This window comes from Ranitomeya variabilis, chromosome 7, assembly GCF_051348905.1.
Source record: "Ranitomeya variabilis isolate aRanVar5 chromosome 7, aRanVar5.hap1, whole genome shotgun sequence".
NCBI classification, from domain to species: domain Eukaryota; kingdom Metazoa; phylum Chordata; class Amphibia; order Anura; family Dendrobatidae; genus Ranitomeya; species Ranitomeya variabilis.
In genome coordinates this window covers 128,028,638-128,046,229 of record NC_135238.1, presented here as the reverse complement: position 1 = coordinate 128,046,229, position 17,592 = coordinate 128,028,638, and positions in this window count along the sequence as shown.

The window sequence follows — 17,592 nt, the reverse complement described above, 5'->3', positions numbered from 1 at the left end:
CCGGCCTGATGCTGCCTCCGCATGCCGTGCCCATAGCTGCCATGCTGTGTCAGGCTCAATTTCGGTGTGTTTCACCTGCTACCTCATCAAAGTGGGTCACTCTGTCACCACAAAGCTGTTGGCCATAATTTGGTGTAATGGTGCATTTGGGCAGCCTCAGAGGCAACTATGCATGCTGCCCCTGCTGTTTCCTGTCCATTCCAGTGTTGTTTCCATCATTTTCTGAGCTTCCCAGGTTTTTAGGCGACCTTCCCTGTGCAGAGCTTTGGTCCCGCTGAAAAATGTTCGAGTCTCCCATTGACTACAATGGGGATCGTTATTCGAAACGAACACTCGAACATCGGGAGATGTTCGACTCGAACAACGAGCACCCGAACATTTTAGTGTTCGCTCATCACTAGTTGGAACCTTTGAAAGAAAGGAAAACAATGTGTATAAAATACACAATTTTCTCGTATAATTTCAAGAACTCCAAAACTTTTGGCCATGATTGTATGGCTTTATGTCTCATTTATTTTAACTCCCTAGTGGCAGAGCAAATTTGGTACTTAATTTCAAATCTGACCACTGTCAATTTATGATGTTACAGCTCTGGAATGCTTCAACGTATCCCACTGATTCTGAGACTATTTTTTTTGACATATTGTACTTCATGTAAGTGGTAAAATTTCTTCAATATAACTTGAGTTTATTTATGAAGAAAACAGAAATTTGGCAAAAATTTTGAAAATGTTGCAATTTTCAAAATTTAATTTTTGTACACTTAAATCAGAGAGTGGTGTCACACAAAATAGTTAATAAATTACATTTCTCACATGTCTACTTTACATCAGCACAATTTTGGAAGCATAATTTTTTTTCTAGGACGTTATAAGGGTTAAAAGTTGACCAGCAATTTCTCATTTTTCCAACAAAATTTACAAAACCATTTTTTTTAGGGAACACCTCACATTTGAAGTGAGTTTGGGGGTCAATATAACAGAAAATGCCCAAAAATGACACCAATCTAAAACCTGCACCCCTCAAGGTGCGCAAAACCACATTCAAGAAGTTTATTAACCCTTCAGGTGCTTCATGAGAACTAAAGCAATGTGTAAGGAAACAATTAACATTTTACTTTTTTCACAAAAAATTTACTTTGGAACCAATTTTTTTTTCTTTTCACAAGGGTATCAGGAGAAAATGGACACAAAATTTGTTGTGCAATTTCTCCTGAGTATGCTATTACCCCGTATGTGGGGGAAAGCCACTGTTTGGGTGCATAGCAGGGCTCAGAAAGGAGGGAGCACCATTTGACTTTTTGAACCCAGAATTGGCTGGAATCAATGGTTTCGCCATGTCACGTTTGAGGAAACACAAGTCCATACTTTCAGGACCAAACTTAAGGATACCCTTGATAAATATGAGACAGAGGTGACATGTAGGAAACGCAAGAAATTTTTGAGGGATAAGACTGACTATGAGCAACATACAGTGTATAGATGGACTCATAGGGGCAATTCACGCCATACCAGACCCAATAGGAATGACGCTTTATTGGTAGCTCCCACATCCACTGCACCCTCCTACAGGGAAGAGAGTTCTAGTGATTTTTTTATCTTCCACCGGAAGCGAGATAGACCACGGACCCGGCGTGGCAGGGGACGGAGGAGCTACAAAAAAGCGGACGGCGCGCTTCAAGGGCCGAAATCAGTCCTATCACCACAAGTATCCGACCAGACGGAAGTAAGGCATGATGATACCTCCTCCCATATGGTACAAGCTTCAGGATCCTCTACATCCACCTTACAGGTAATCAATCTTTCAGAACATGTATTAACCACCGCAGAACTTGTTGTCCTGCAAAAAGGGTTTGACCTTTGTCCCAATGCATACAGTAGATAGATTCACCTTAATCAAGGACCTCTACCTTTTTTGTAGGAGTCTTACATTTCAGGTCATCTATAAGAAACCTGACTTTCTGCAATCAATGTCTCTGGACGAGCGTCAAGCCTTCCAAGATTTACTTGAACTACTTGAGGAGAATGAATCTGGGCTCAATAGGAGAAGGTTTCCTAATAGAAATAGATCTTTGAAAACACCTTCCTTTTTGTTGGTACCCGCCATCAAGATATTTTTTGAGTTGGCCAAACGGGATATTCTCGCTATGCCAGCCCAGGTGGGTATACTCTTGAATCTTAACCAGACTGAAAAACGGGCCCTCCTGGATTTACAAAACAATAAGGAATTTGTCATCAAGGAGGCGGACAAAGGGGGTAATGTGGTCCTGTGGTCTATAGAGGCATACTTAGCCGAGGCAGATAGACAACTTACAAACTCAAGCTGCTACCCTCGGACCCTACTGAAGTTTTTTCAGCTAAATTTGAATCATTGCTTTGCAGAGCCCAGCGTTTTGGTATCATCTCACCTGAAGAAAAGAAATATCTATGGGTTGAGCATCCGGTCACTGCAACTTTTTATATGTTGCCGAAGATCCATAAGGATGAAAGGAGACCACCTGGTAGACCGATTGTCTCCAGTATAGGTAGCATCTGCGAGAAAGCAAGTATCTTGATTTTTTCTTTCAACCATTAGTCACTGCTTTACCCTCCTTTGTCAGGCACTCTGCCCACTTTATCGAGATTTGTGGACAGATAGCATTACCAGCTGAGCATTACTTGGTGACTTGCGATGTGGAGTCCTTGTACTCCAACATCGGCCACAGGGATGGTATTGACACTGTTGCCTCCTTTTTGGATAAAAACACACATACAGATCGGGGACATGATTCCTTTCTTTTGGACTTATTGGGGTTCGTACTCCACCACAATTTCTTTCTGTTCGATAGGACATTTTATCTACAAACGGCAGGAGTGGCGATGGGGGGCAAAATGTGCACCTACCTATGCAAATATCTTTTTAGGTTGGTGGGAGGAGAAGTTTGTGTACCATCCTTGGCCTTTAAAAACCAGGTCCAGAATTGGCATCGATATATCGATGACATATTCTTTGTATGGTTGGGAACACAAGAAGATTGCACCAGATTTATTGATGGACTTAATTATAACCCCCATAACATTTTCCTTACCCACTCCATTTCCAACAACTCTATCACCTTTCTGGACTTGGGGATCTTCCAGAGGGAGAATCGATTGGCCACTGACCTATTTCGGAAACCCACTGCCACAAATGCACTCTTGGAATTCAAGAGTTTCCATCCTTGGCATACCAAGGTGGATATCCCCATGGGGCAATTTTTGCGCATTAGACGCAACTGTACCCTTGATCAGGACTTCCTATTACAAGCTCGTGATTTAACGGATCACTTCAGACAAAGGAGGTATCCGAAACGTGTGATTTCTACAGCATTCCAGTGAGCAAGACAACAGGATCAAGCTTCACTTCTGGTGTCTACGGGATGTTCTCGAGAATCATAAATGAGATTTGTCACAGATTATCTCTAGACATTGGCCGATACTCCTTACAGATACACAAACAACAAAATTTGTTGGTAGTAGGCCCTGGCTTGCAGCGAGAAGAGCTCCAAATCTGAGGGAACTATTGACCAAGAGCCACTTCACCAGGCCCACAGTCAGGTTGAATAGGGGTATTGTTCTTAAAGGGTCATTCCCTTGTGGGGATTGTAATGTCTGCCCCTTTATAGTTCCCACTCAGAACACATTTATTCACCCAATCAATTCAAGTAGGCACACTCTGAAGGCCTACATAAACTGTAAATCTAGAAATGTAATTTATGTCCTGATATGCCCTTGCAACATGATATATGTAGGGCAAACTTCTCAGGAGTTAAGGAAAAGAGCGCAAAAACACATATCCACCATACATTTGGCAGCCACGGTTCAGAAAAAGGGCAAGACACTTACGCCTGTGGCTTCTCACTTTCTGACAGCACATAGAGGCTCTTCTACCAATCTTAGGATTGTGGGGCTAAGGTGACCTGTGGCGAGAGGGGTGATAACATACGGAGCCATCTCTTGCGGATGGAGTCCAGATGGATTTTTGAACTCCAGGCGGTTACACCAACCGGACTTAATGAGGAACTGCTTTTCACAGGGTTTCTGGGGTAGCTTTGGATTGGCTATCGCATGGGGTCCCGTCTTGAAGTATTTACTAACTACCTGTACCTTATACTTGTTTTCACTAGGAAGGCGAGGGGGACATGTGCCCACGATATATGGACACATAACGAGTCCAAAGTAGGGGAAATTACCTCTTCATCCCTTGAGATTTATATCTACACTTTATGTCTACTGAGGGTGACAACACATTTGGATTGTCCACATTTGCTGTGCCCGGAAGGATATTGGAGGAATGAGTTGAAGCTGCGGACTGATGACATTTGAGGATTCTTGAATCATGTGTCCTATACTTATGCCGGGACATTCTGCAACTCATTTATTGTACCTATAGTGTATGGCCGTATGTGCTATGCTCAGAACAGATATTTAATAAACGCATATATGCTAACCATTTGGATACTGATCTATGATGAGTGATGTACGCGTATATATGTATGTACTTATGTGCGCACGTATGCATATATGCGTGTGTATATGGGTATACATGTGTGTACATATGTGTGCGCTTATGGTCTTTTGATTTACTATTATGTGTTAACATGTTATTTTGTATTAATGATTCTTTGCCTCCTCTAGGCTGGGGAACTTATTTCCCCCTTTGGTGCAACTACATATGGTTCCACTCCTTATCCATCTGTGGAAGTAACATATTTTGATCCTCCATATTCTTTCACCGCTGCCCATTACCATTCCTATTCCTTCAACTTTTCCTCCTCCCTCTCTCTGGCTGGTACCGGCGCTTGCTATTCTGTCCTCTTTCCCCACCCCCGCATTCCTCTATTTCCCTGTTTACTTTGTGTCCATATCTGCGCATGCACAACCCGGTCCTATTCGGAATCGCGATGTGCGCACGCACAGTGCAGGCTATGGACGCCGGACTTACTTCCGCCTTCATTATGGTGCGGTGCGTCCTCCCTCTCCCGGGAATCCCATTCCTGACACAGCGGTATGTAAATTTCTTGATTAATTCCAATATTTAACCTGGTCATGATCACCTCCAGGCCACTTCCCCTGACAAAGGTGCTGCAGCAGCAATACGCGTGGGGCCTGCTTTCCTCACACTCCCTCTCCATTTTGTGGTTATTATACCTGGCTTTTTCCCCTTCCATGGGAAATTAACTGTTTGGAGCCCTGTTCTTTACATACCTTCGGTGCACCTTTACAATCCAGCCTACTTACCTAATGACCTCAGGTTCAGTGGATCTTGGACTTTGACTCTACTATCACTGATGGATCAGGTTGTATCCAGTTGGATTACATATATTGTCTGCTTTTAGGTCCTCTGCATTGACTCCCAAATACAAGGGACATTGATTTCAGGTTTTAATAACTGATGGTATTGCAATTTGTGATATATGGACCGTAGGTTTGGACAAGATACAGATTATGGTATCCTTGTGCACATGGAGTTGGGTATATATACATAATTGTTCGTTATGCTTATTCTATATGACATGTGGCTCGTGTTTTGGAGTGTGATTTTTTTGTACTGATTTTTTGTACTTGTTTTAAATGTTTTTATGTACATTGTGAGGTATCAATAAAGGTGTTCTTGATATTTTTATATATATGAAGAGTGGTCGTGCATACCATTATTAGTCTACTCTTTCTTCTTTTAGTTCAATATTGTGTATATATAGACTAGGTAGTGCACCCCTCAGTGACTTGCTTTACACCAATGAATAGTGCACCCCTTTTCACTTAGTTTTTACGTTTGGAGACCCCCTGATCTACCTAAACAGTGGAACACCCCCAATTCTAACTCCAACCCTAACCCCATCACACCCCTCATCCCTATCCCAACCCTAACCATAACCCTAACCCCAACACACCCCTAACCCTAATCCCAACATTAACTGTAATCCCAACCATAACCACAACCCTAACCCTAGCCCAAAGCTAACTTTAGCCCAACTCTAACTTTAGGCCAACTCTAACCCTAGCCCAACCCTAACCCTAACTTTAGTTCAATTCAATTTAGCCCAAAATTAACCCTAACTTTAGCCCAACCCTAACCTTAACTTTAGCACAAATTACTTTAGTCCTACTCACATTTTTTATTTTATGTATTTTTACCTAAGGGGGTGATAACGGGGGGTTTCTTTTACTATTTTTTTTATTTTGATCACTATGATAGGATCTATCCCAGTGATCAAATGAACAATGGGAAAAATTTCCTATTGTTGCCGGGTGCCGGCCGACAGATCTTGGGGGGTGCATTGCACATGCGCCAGCCATTTTCTCCCGGAAGAATATACCGGTGGCCAGGGAGACTTCATGGGGGGATGCAGGGACTCTGGAGGTACCGGGGGAGATCAGGGGACCCTATTTCTCTCTCCTCTGATGTGCGATTATTCCATTAATAACGGCGATCGCAACACTGTTGTCGGTACAAACGACCCGAATCATGTTCTGTGGGTTCTCAGCTACTCCCGATTGCAGAGACCCCGGAGAAATTCCGACTCTGGGGGGTGCTATATACTTATTTCTCAGCACCGTTAAAAAGCGGCTCTGAGGCATAAGTACCCTTATCTGCCACAGTTAAAAGGTTCATCGGCGATAATTAAGGGGTTAAAATTTAGACCATTCGTATTTTTGTGCCATGACCAATGGTTCTTCAAATGAAATTTATCCTTGTTAGGGTTTGCGGAACGCACCGAATATATTTATTGATGTGATTGGTGCGTTCGCAACCCGGGATCCACCGTGCAGGAAATATCCTGCCGCTAAGTAAATGGCAGCACTATATGGCGGTATTAACCAGCTCTGTTAGCTTCACAGAGCGGCCGAGAAAGCAAAGCTCTGTGCCCTGTTCACTCTCACAGAGACACAGGCTAACTACCCAGAAGAGAGCAGTCAGTGGTCATGCATGCACACAACACTCCTCGCCGGAGGTGCCAGCATTCTAGGGGCTTATTTCAGCCGGGTCCCTGAATACTCTCATACACAATCTCCTCACCAGAGGTGCCAGCAGTCTAGGGGCTTATTTCAGCCGGGTCCCTGAACACATTCACGCATATGACCACAGTGGCGCAAAGCATGTAACTTTAGAAGATACTAGCGCATGGCCGTGCGGCCATGCGAGCCTTAAATAGCTGCAGCACGTACACGACCTTAAAGAAAAGGACCAATGAGAGACTGCTACTGAGTCTGCGTACCTACAGGACCTTCCTAGAAAGACCAATAGACTTGGCTGCAGTACCTGAACATGTGACCCTTGATCTCCACTGAGAGATCTTACCCTGGGCATGCTCAGTGTGTGCAAAGCAGGACTTAGGGTACTGTCACACAGTACCATTTTGATCGCTACGACGGTACGATTCGTGACGTTCTAGCGATATCGTTACGATATCGCAGTGTCTGACACGCAGCAGCGATCAGGGATCCTGCTGAGAATCGTACGTCGTAGCAGATCGTGTGGAACTTTCTTTCGTCGCTTGATCACCCGCTGACATCGCTGGATCGTTGTGTGTGACAGCGATCCAGCGATGTGTTCGCTTGTAACCAGGGTAAACATCGGGTAACTAAGCGCAGGGCCGCGCTTAGTAACCCGATGTTTACCGTGGTTACCAGCGTAAACGTAAAAAAACAAACAGTACATACTTACATTCCGGTGTCTGTCCTCCAGCGTCTCAGCTTCTCTCCACTGTGTGAGCGTCTGCCAGCCGGAAAGCGAGCACAGCGGTGACGTCTGACGTCACCGCTCTGCTTTCCGGCTATGGCGCTTACACAGTGGAGAGAAGGAGAACGCCGGGGACAGACACCGGAATGTAAGTATGTACTGTTTGTTTTTTTTACGTTTACGCTGGTAACCACGGTAAACATCGGGTTACTAAGCGCGGCCCTGCGCTTAGTTACCCGATGTTTACCCTGGTTACCGGGGACTTCGGCATCGCTCCAGCGCCGTGATTGCAACGTGTGACCGCAGTCTACGACGCTGGAGCGATAATCATACGATCGCTGCGACGTCACGGATCGTGCCGTCGTAGCGATCAAAATGGTACTGTGTGACAGTACCCTTAGTCCCAGAAAAGCCCGTTCGCCGTAGATAAGTGCAGGGTACAATAGCAGAGCCTGGAGAGGCAGCAAAAACCCTTTGCACTGAATCAGACTCAGTGAGACGCTGGGACCGACGTCTCCGATGAGCAGGCTCCACTGCGGCCAAAGGAGAATGAGAGACCGCAGCAGAGACGGATCGAGATTCCCCCTGTGCAGCAGAGGAAACTCGACTCCTAACATTACCCCCCCTCCTAGGGCCCCCCCTGCTTGAGCCTCGCTACGCTCAAAAGCTGCAATGAGCAGCGGAGCCCGAATGTGCTCTACAGGCTCCCAGGTTCTATCCTCTGGACTGTGACCCTTCCAATCCACCAGATAAAATTTCTTGCCACGTACCACCTTGCACCCCACGATAGCATTCACCTCAAACTCATTCGTGGATGAACCCGATGTCCCGGCAGATGACTCAGAAAACCGGGACAAAAGAACGGGCTTTAAGAGGGAAACGTGAAAGGTATCGGTGATACCAAGGCGTGGAAAAATAGCCAAACGGTAGACCCCAGGGTTCACCTGTTCCAGAACCTTGAACGGGCCAATGTAGCGAGGCGCAAACTTAGTGGACTCAACTCGCAGCCTGATGTTACGGGCGGAGAGCCACACTAAGTCGCCAGGAGCAAAGGTAGGAGCGGAGCGCCAGTGTGAATCAGCCGAGACCCTCATTCTCTCCTTGGAGGCCCGGATGGCATCCTGTGTGCGGTCCCAGATGTCACTTGCCTCCACCGCCCAGTCTGCCACCCTAGAATCGGTGGAAGACACGGGCATGGGCACAGGGACATGCGGATGCTGGCCGTAATTAAGGAGAAACGGAGTCTGACCAGTGGAATCGGCTACGGCATTGTTCAAGGCAAATTCCGCCCAAGGTAGCAAAGATGCCCAGTCATCCTGCCTAGCAGAGACAAAATGTCGCAAGTATGTCACCAGAGTCTGGTTGGTTCTCTCTATTAACCCATTCGTCTCGGGATGATATGCAGAGAAGAGATTCAGCTCTATGCAGAGTAAACGGCAGAGCTCTCTCCAAAACCGAGACGCAAACTGGGGACCCCGGTCGCTGACAACTTTATCAGGCATTCCATGTAAGCGGAAAATATGTTTAATGAACAACGCCGCCAAGGCCCGTGCAGAAGGTAACCGTGGTAGCGGCACCAAATGCACCATTTTCGAGAAATGATTGGTGATGACCCAAATGATGGTACAGCCGCGAGACTTGGGCAAACCCACCACAAAGTCCATCCCAACCATCTCCCAGGGTCTGTCTGCCACCGGCATGGGGTAAAGTAACCCAGCAGGCCGCTGCCGTGAAGACCGATTCTGGGCGCAGGAGACACACGCCCGAATATAGTCCCCGATGTCACGGGCCATATGCGGCCACCAGTATGTCCTCTCCAAAAGCTCAGATGTCCTCTTGGTTCCAAAATGTCCACCCACTCTGGACGAGTGAGCCCAAGAGAGAACCTCCGGTCACAAATTCGCTGGCACGAAAGTCTTGCCCGGGGGCACGGACTCTAGCAAAACCGGAGCCACAGTTCTCAGGCTCTCAGAGGGGACAATAAGTCGAGGCTCCTCATCCTCCTCCTCAGATGACACTACGGAGCGGGAGAGAGCGTCGGCTCGAATGTTCTTCTCCCCAGAGAGAAAATGGAGAGTAAAATGGAACCGGGAGAAGAACAGGGACCATCTGGCCTGGCGAGAATTCAGCCGCTGGGCCGTCTGTATGTACACCAAGTTTTTGTGGTCGGTGAATACTTGGAAGGGAAAGCGAGCTCCCTCCAAGAGGTTTCTCCACTCAGAAAAAGCTATCTTCATTGCTAGCAACTCCCTATCCCCGATGGCATAATTCCTCTCCGCTGGTGTGAAGGTCTTGGAGAAGAAGAAGCAAGGATGCTCCCGACCTTGAGCATCCTTTTGGAAAAGGACTGCTCCAGCACCAACGGATGAGGCATCCACCTCCATTATAAATGGCTTATCTACATTGGGGCGATGTAGAATAGGAGCGCTAGCGAAGTGTGACTTAATCGAAAGGAATGCCTTGGAGACATCCTCCGACAACAACTTGGGATTTGCTCCCTTCTTTGTGAGGGCAACCAAGGGAGCTACCAAAGTTGAAAAGTGTGGAATGAACTGGCGATAGTAGATGATGAACCCCATAAAGCGCTGCACCGCTTTAAGAGAATGGGGTTCCTGCCAGTCCATCACAGCCTGTAGTTTGGCAGGATCCATAGCCAAACCCTGGGCAGAGATGATATAACCAAGGAATGGCAAGGACTCCTGCCCAAACACACACTTCTCCAAATTGGCGTAGAGCGAGTTTGCCCCTAGGAGGTCGAAGACTTTGCAAACATCTCTCCGGTGGGAGTCAATATCTGGAGAGTAGATGATAATATCATCCAGATAGACTATGACCGAGGTGGTGAGCATATCCCGGAAGATGTCGTTCACAAAGTCTTGGAAAACGACTGGGGCATTATAGAGCCCGAAGGGCATCACCAGATATTCATAGTGCCCATCCCTGGTATTAAAAGCCGTCTTCCACTCGTCCCCCTCACGGATGCGAATCAGGTTGTAAGCACCCCGCAAATCTAATTTAGTAAATACCCTTGCTCCCCGTATCCTATTAAAGAGCTCAGATATCAGGGGTAGTGGGTACTTGTTTTTAACGGTGATGGCGTTAAGACCCCTGTAGTCAATGCATGGACGTAATTCTCCACTCTTCTTCTGCACGAAGAAGAACCCAGCCCCTGCAGGTGACACTGACTTCCTAATAAAACCTCTTGCCAGATTCTCTTGGATATACTGAGACATTGCCTCCGTCTCCGGGAGAGATAATGGATAGACTCGACCCCGGGGAGGCTCAGCACCAGGCAAGAGATCGATAGGACAGTCATAGGGGAGGTGAGGTGGAAGGGTCTCCGCAGCCCTTTTGGAGAACACGTCCGCATAAGGCCAATAGTGCTTGGGGAGAGAGGAAAGATCTGCGGGTACCTCAGTTGTAGCAACCTGAACGCACTCCCTCTGACCTCTACCCTCACAGGATTTACTCCATCCCAAAATTTTCCCTGAGGAACCACTCTATATGAGGAGAATGAAAACGAAGCCAGGGTATCCCCAACAGGACCTCATCAACTCCATCAGGAAGGACCAAAAGAGAAATAATCTCCTGATGTGATGGAGATACAGAAAGAGTGAAAGGGATGGTTTGGTGTGTAATCTGTGAAGGTATTGTCGACCCATTTACCACTCGAATGGTTATTGGCTTGGCGAGCATCACCAGGGGTATTGCGTGTCGCTGAGCGAAAGCGGATGACATAAAATTACCCTCCGCCCCAGAGTCCACGCAAAGCTCTACCTTAAGAGTGGATGGGCCTATGGTAATTGTACCCTTGAAGGACAATTTTGAGGTAAATGTCACTGTGTTTAATGTACCTCCTCCAACTGCCACTAGACGCTGACGTTTCCTCGACCGCTGCGGACACTTGGAGGCAAGATGTCCGGACTGCCAGCAAACATGACAGACCTTAAGGGCATGAGCGGCCTGGGACTTAGACCCCACTCGCGACCCCTTTATGGCCTCATGTGACTCGGACGCCTGGACCGGAGATTCCAAAGGTCTGGCGAAGGTGGGAGCCAGACGAAACCTCTGCTTACACTGGGCTCGCTCCAACCCTCGCTCGTGAAAACGAAGGTCTATGTGAGTTGATATAGATATGAGCTCCTCCAGTGAATCGGGAATCTGCCTAGTGGCCAAAGCGTCCTTCACATGGTCAGCCAGCCCCCTCCAAAATACTGGGATGAGGGTTTTATCTGACCACTCCAACTCAGACGCTAAAGTCCGGAAGAGAATGGCAAATTGGCTGACCATGGTCGAACCCTGAGTCAATGCCAGTAGTTGGAGCGCCGTACCATGGGTGACTTGAGGTCCTACGAAGACCTGCTTCAGAGTGCCCAGAAACCGAGGAACACTCTGCACCACATGATCGTTGTGCTCCCACAGCGGCGTAGCCCACTCCAAAGCTCTGTCTGACAGGAGAGAAATTACAAATCCCACCTTTGCCCGCTCTGTGGGAAAACGTGCAGCCAGGAGCTCGAGATGTATACCGCACTGGCTCACGAATCCCCTACAGGACTTACTGTCCCCAGAGAATTTTTCAGGCAACGGAAGGTGGGATAAGGTTGGAACAGAGGTGGCAGTGGGTAAAGCTGCTGCAACCACGCTAGCAGCCTGAACAGCAATTGCGGTAACATCCTCCGCCGAGGTTGCACGCTTGAGAGACGCCAACCGGCCCTCCAGCAGCTGGTTGTACACCTGCAATCGCTGTTAGTCCGCCATTACTTAGCCAGATCCTGGTGCTAGTATACTGTTAGGGTTTGCGGAACGCACCGAATATATTTATTGATGTGATTGGTGTGTTCGCAACCCGGGATCCACCGTGCAGGAAATATCCTGCCGCTAAGTAAATGGCAGCACTATATGGCGGTATTAACCAGCTCTGTTAGCTTCACAGAGCGGCCGAGAAAGCAAAGCTCTGTGCCCTGTTAACTCTCACAGAGACACAGGCTAACTACCCAGAAGAGAGCAGTCAGTGGTCATGCATGCACACAACACTCCTCGCCGGAGGTGCCAGCATTCTAGGGGCTTATTTCAGCCGGGTCCCTGAATACTCTCATACACAATCTCCTCGCCGGAGGTGCCAGCATTCTAGGGGCTTATTTCAGCCGGGTCCCTGAACACATTCACGCATATGACCACAGTGGCGCAAAGTATGTAACATTAGAAGATACTAGTGCATGGCCGTGCGGCCATGCGAGCCTTAAATAGCTGCAGCACGTACAGGACCTTAAAGAAGAGGACCAATGAGAGACTGCTACTGAGTCTGCATACCTACAGGACCTTCCTACAAAGACCAATAGACTTGGCTGCAGTACCTGAACATGTGACCCTTGATCTCCACTGAGAGATCTTACCCTGGGCATGCTCAGTGTGTGCAAAGCAGGACTTAGTCCCAGAAAATCCCGTTCGCCGTAGATCAGTGCAGGGTACAATAGCAGAGCCTGGAGAGGCAGCAAAACCCCTTTGCACTGAATCAGACTCAGTGAGACGCTGGGACCGACGTCTCCACTGAGCAGGCTCCACTGCGGCCGAAGGAGAATGAGAGACCGCAGCAGAGATGGATCGAGATTCCCCCTGTGCAGCAGAGGAAACTCGACTCCTAACAGTCCTTTTTTTATTTTTTAAGTCTTCTGACTTAAAGGGAATCTGTCAGGTGATTTTTTCATAGTATACTAATAACATCCTGAAATCGGGCTTGGGCAGACCTTTCAGAATATGTAAGGTTTATTGCTGTACCTTGTCTCGTTGTCTGCTGTAAGCTCTGAACAATTCAGAGTCGTGCACTGGCTAGCCAAGGGAATGTAAACCAAAATTAAATATTCACCCCAGACACACCCGTAATCCCACCCATCCCTCAGCGCTGACATCAGTGATATTTAGAGTGCAGTCAGACTTCTGTTGTCACACCGGTTACTGGCAGTTGGTAAGTGCTGCCCTACTCACTTTGTTCTCTGCTCTGCTCCTCCCAGCATCTGAGCTGTTCTGTGTCACATCTCCAGCTCTGCTATATCTCCTGCTGCTGGAGAAACCCTACCCTGCTATAGGGAGGTGCTTTCGGACTTTGCAGGAACGTGTAGCCTCTGGATCCTGCAGTAATTAGCTTCCCTGGAAAAAGCAATTGACTTGCTTTTTTAACTGTATTTTCTCCTAATATAAGAATTTTTGTCTTACATAAATTCCATCTCATTTTCAAGGAGACAGGGATTGACCGTCAGATACTGGTTGAATGTGAGCAATAGCTACCAACCAGACTAAGACCAAGATATCTCAGCCACCTGCCTCAGGCCTTTTTGCTTTCTATAGAGGAATTAAAGAGTGAATCTTTGGTTCATCTCCCCCTGTCAGTCCGCTTTTGATCTGGAGATGCTGTTATCAGTCTTGCAAAATCATAAGCATCCACTCATTGACTGCTTAAAGGGAAACTGTCAGCAGGATTATGCACATTAACCTACAAGGCTATCTCCGGGAGTTGCTATTGCGCAGGCTTGGACGGCACCATCTTGGAGGAGGAAATTTTTTTGTCTTCTCCAGAAAGATGGCACCGCCGGCACCTGAGCAATAGCAGCCATTTTAAAATTGTTTTTTTTTCTTGTACTATCTGAATAACATCAATCACAGCAATTATTAGGAAAGTAAACAAGCGATTATGCTTCAATTTAGGTGCCACAGCCAGCACCTACCTGCAGAAGGGTTTTTTTTTCTCTTATTAAATCAAAACTATAAAATAAAGATTAAACAACAACCACAAAGTGTATTTCATCAATCAAAGTATAATTTTAATCAGTATAACGGCGCCAACATGACACTTTCTGTAGGTTACTTTGCACAATCCTGCTGACAGGGTCCCATTAAACAGCACTGTTTTCCATATCATTGCTCACTTTCCCCATGAGCTTTTTAAAACCACTGATATCTCTATATGATAATATTGAGATAATAAAGGACTGTAAAACATGCACATTTTTAGTCCTGAATGTGTTGCAGTAGCACATTCAAGTCTGCAGAAGAACAATGCAGCATAACCAGACCTGTGATTCAATGTGGAATGAATGGAAAGTATGATCAGCTCACCTATCTACGAGTGCACAGGATCCCAGATCCAAGGAAAGGCAATCCAAAAAAGGAGGAATTTGATCCAGCAATTCAGATAAAATGTAAAGTTTATTCCATCAATAAATAACATTATTCAAAGGAAAGTCCACATAATCAAATGAGCAAAATCTAGAATTTTTTTCATGGGAATTTTTCCTCGGATGATAAATGCTCATTTGATGATGTGGATTTTCCTTTGAACAATGTTTTCATTGATAGAATAAACTTTACACTTTATCTTAAGTGCTGGATCAAATTCAATGTGAAATGCCTGCTCCCCATCAGTGAGGAAGTGGGGAGGTGTGCACTTTTTAATACATATGTTATACATACTCTTTAACCCCTTAACGACCGCCGATATGCCTTTTAACGGCGGCCGCTAAGGGTACTTAAACCACAGCGCCATTAATTAACGGCGCTGTGGAAAAAGTGAATAGCGCCCCCCAGAGTCGGATTTTCTCTGGGGTCTCGGTTACCTGGGGTAGCCGAGACCCCAGAGAACACGATTCGGGGTTTTTTTACTGACCCCCGAGTTGTGATCGCCGGTAATTAACCGTTTACCGGCGGTCACAAAAAAAAAAACAACGCGATTTCCCATTTAATTTCTCTGTCCTCCGATGTGATTGCACATCAGAGGACAGAGAAATGGGGTCCCCGGTCGCCCCCGATGGCCCCCCAATACTCACCTGTCTCCCACGGTGCTCCTCGTGGCTCCCGATGGGCGCCGCCATCTTCTTACGGCAAAAAAATGGCGGGCGCATGCGCAGTGCACCCGCCGGCCGGCACCCGAGAGATCTTTGGGGTCTCAGCTGCTGGGGGTAGTCGAGACCCCAAAGAACATGATCGGGGTCGGTTTTTACCGACCCCTGTTTTGCGATCACCGGTAATTAACTGTTTACCGGCGACCGCAAAAAAAAAAAAAGCGATGTGTAATTCTCTGTCCTCTGATGTGATCGCACATCAGAGGACAGAGAAATAGGGGGATTCGGGGACCATATCATACTTACCGGTGTCCCTGGATCCTCCTGCGTCCTCTTCTGGCCGCCGGCTTCTTCCTTCAGTAAGAAAATGGCGGGCGCATGCGCAGTGCGCCCGCCATGATGTGCCGGCCAGCAGCTAGAGGAGTTGGGGCTAAATTTAAGGTTAGGGTTACAGTTAGGGTTAGGGCTAGGGTTAGGGTTAGGGCTAGGGTTAGGGTTAGGGTTAGGGTTAGGGCTAGGGTTAGGGTTGGGGCTAAATTTAGGGTTAGGGTTGGGGCTAAATTTAGGGTTAGGGCTAGGGTTAGGGTTGGGGCTAAAGTTAGGGCTAGAGTTAGAGTTGGGGCTAAATTTAGGGTTAGGGTTGGGGCTAAAGTTAGGACTAGGGTTGCGGCTAAAGTTAGGGTTAGAGTTGGGATTAGGGTTTGGATTAGGGTTGGCATTAGGGTTATGTTTGGGATTGGGGTTAGGTTTGGGATTAGGGTTAAGGTTAGGGTTAGGATTAGGGGTGTATTGGGATTAGGGTTAGGTTTGAGGTTAGGGTTGAGATTAGGATTAGGGGTGTGTTGGATTTAGGGTTCTGATTAGGGTTATGGTTGTTTTGGGGTTAGGGTTGCGATTATCCTTAGGGTTGTGATTAGGATTATGGATCGGGTTGGCATTAGGGTTAGGCCTTTTTCACACTTCAGTCTTTTGGCGTCAGTCTGAAACCACCATTTTCGTCAAATAGCGGATCCGCCATTTTTTTTTGCGGATCCGCTATTTTCCCATAGACATGCATTAGCAACGGATTGTGGCGGATGGTTGTCCGTTCCATCCGCCATGCGACGGATCCGTCGAGATTTGGCGGACGTCATCTATACTTTGACGGCCATTGTAATGTTTTTTGTCTGCGACGAAATGGCGGTTCGTGACGGATCCGTCGCATCCGTCATTCCATAGAATGGCCGCCTATGGGCGACGGATCCGTCGTTACCGTCATTTCGGCGGATCCGTCGCCCCAATCCACTTTTTCAATTGCGCATGCTCCAAAAAGTAGATACTTTTCCAAGACAACCCCCAAGTAACGGATCCGTCAAAAAACCGGATCCGTCAGAATCGTTTTCTCAACAATTGTGACGGTGTCAAATAAGCCTTAGGGGTGTGTTGGGGTTAGGGTTGGAGTTAGATTTAGGGGGTTTCCACTGTTTAGGTACATCAGGGGGTCTCTAAACGCCACAGCCAATTTTGCTCTCAAAAAGTCAAATGGTGCTCCCTCCATTCCGAGCTCTGCCGTGCACCCAATCAGTGGTTTACCCCCACATATGAGGCATCAGCGTACTCGGGATAAATTGGACAACAACCTTTGGGGTCCAATTTCTCATTTTACCCTTGTGAAAATAAAAAGTTGGGAGCTAAAAAATCTTTTTTGTGGAAAAAAATATATTTTTTATTTTCACAACTCTGCATTATAAATGTCTGTGAAGCACTTGCGCATTCAAAGTTCTCACCACACATCTAGATAAGTTCCTTGGGGGGCTCTAGTTTCCAAAATGGGGTCACTTGTGGGGGGTTTCTACTGTTTAGGTACATCAGGGTCTCTGCAAATGCAACATAAAGCCCGAAGACCATTCTATCAAAGTCTGCATTCCAAAATGGCGTTCCTTGCCTTTCGAGCTCTGCCATGCGCTCAGTGGTCCCCCCACACATGGGGTGTCAGTGTACTCAGGACAAATTGGACAACAACTTTTGGGGTCCAATTTCTCTTGTTACCCTTGTCAAAATAAAAATTTGGGGGCTTAAA